The following is a 2,246-nucleotide window of genomic DNA, read 5'->3' as shown; positions in this document are numbered from 1 at the left end:
AGGAAGATGGAATTTATTCCATACTAGATTTGTGAAGTTATAAGGTTGGTGTTCTTAATTATTTTGAGTCACTTAGCCTATATTTCCCTACCTTAACCAATGTCCCTACATTATAACCCAAAAATAAAGACCTATTTGATCTTAGTCCTGGCATACTTTTAGCGATGGAGATTGTAGACGATTGGCAAGCCTATGGTAAGAGATCTGCATTGCATTGAATTCGATGAGAGCATACACGTCCTATATATTCCATCAAATTGAGAGTTGAGTGATACACATACCTTGTGAGATTCAATTGTTTGGAATGTCAAGGTTGATTTTTCTATAAGTTGTGTTTATTGGTGAATTTTGTGCTTAATTATTGAGGATTTGAGAATTCTATTATCCTTTATTATTCGGAGGCATCGATGAGCTAGATTTCTTACCCATTCGTGTTATTGTTTGTGTTCTTCTCATTATTCGAGGACGAACAATGGATTAAGTTTGGGGGAGTTGATAACACTCATGTTTCCATGGTTTTTAATGTTATCATGATGTTAATTTTATAGGAAACTAAGTGTTGGATGATTGTTTTGTGCTTAATTTGCTTTATCTTGTGAAACATGATTCTTACTCGAACTTTGAAGGAATTTGCAGATTTATTGAGTTCGAATTTGGAACAATGTCCTGAAATAGAAGTTGTAGATCATCTCGATACGAGTTCGTGAGCGCAAACGGATCGAAAATCCGAGTTCGGACGAGAAAGTTATGGCCGAAACGAAAACATCGCGCGCAGCAGTCAGAATCCGGCGGTCAAACACCGTTGACCACCGCCCGAAGAAGGATTTCCGGCGACCTGACCGGCGACCGCCGCCTGGGTCGCCGGATCTTCTGGAACGTTGGAAAAGACGCGGCGATCGCCGCCAGATGAAGGATTTTTGTGCTTGAGCCAATGATCGCCGGATGGGTCGCCGGGCAGGTCGCCGGCTACCCGGATTTTTCAGTTTTTGCGCGTTTTTGGAGTTCTTCTGGGTTTCAAACTCTGTATTTTACCCTGGTACTATAAATAGGTCTTCTTTTGACCTATCTAGGGTTCCTTTTTCAGTTCCCAACTTTATTTTCTCAGTTTCATAGCTTTAGATTATTATTGCTTTCCAGTTTTTACAGCTTGGATTGGATTTCCACAAGATTGAAGATTCAAGCCGCTACAATTGTTTTATTCAGAGTTTTATTTAATTCAGTTCTTTCAATTGCTTTCTTATTAATTATGTTTATGTTTTATTTTATTATGTCTGGCTAGTTTCCTTTAGCTGATTCTAGGGTTTGTAAATAGTTGATTCAATTTATGTGATTTATTTGTTAATACCTTTGTGCCTTCCAGTTTATGATTCATAATTCCTGGTGCTTAATTTCTTGTGAATTATCTGATCAATAGTTTGCATGTTTAGCTATTCGGTTTGAGACCTAGCGGAGATAACTGTTTAGCGGATTCAGGAATGTATGATATGATTTTAACCTTGAGACCTAGCGGAGATAGGTGGATCATAGGGAGCTATTCTTAGGAGCTATTGGGAGTTAGTAGATTTTCTTGAGACCTAACGGAGATAGATAATTTACTAATCTACGATCGTTGCTGCTCTAGCGAGAGTAATTGATTAATTAAGTGATCTTTCATCATAGCTGGATTAAACTGGTACATAGGATTAATAGATTAATTGCATAGATTTAGTTAATGAATTTACTACCCTAGGATCAGTTGTCTTTTAATTATTCGAATTTTCCTACGTGCTTTTAATTATTGTTAATTTCGTTTTAATCTTAGTTCAATATTCAATCTCTTCAATATCGTTTTACTTGCATATTGTGAGAGTCTGTGTAGGAGATAGATAGAGTGATTTCGTCTTACAGTCCCTGTGGATACGATATCCGATTGCTATTTATACTACGATTACACCGTGTTAGTTGCGGTATTTTTGTTGCTAATAAAATAGTGATCAACTTTTTGGCGCCGTTGCCGGGGATTGTTTAGATTTTACTTTAATATTTCCAATAGGACTTAATAGTACTGCAAGTTTTTATTTGTTTTTATTTTTATTTTCTGATCTTTTTGCTGTTTCAGTAGGTTGCATATGAACACACGATCTCACGGGACTCCTCTCTTTGAGTTAAACCCTGAAATCAACAAGACCTTGCGCAATCTAAAGAAGCAGAACGATCAAGTTGAGACAGATATAATGGACACTCCAGAGCAAATCCAAATTCGAGCT

The sequence above is a fragment of the Salvia miltiorrhiza genome, chromosome 6, assembly GCF_028751815.1.
Source record: "Salvia miltiorrhiza cultivar Shanhuang (shh) chromosome 6, IMPLAD_Smil_shh, whole genome shotgun sequence".
Classification (NCBI taxonomy): domain Eukaryota; kingdom Viridiplantae; phylum Streptophyta; class Magnoliopsida; order Lamiales; family Lamiaceae; genus Salvia; species Salvia miltiorrhiza.
This window is presented reverse-complemented; position numbering follows the sequence as displayed.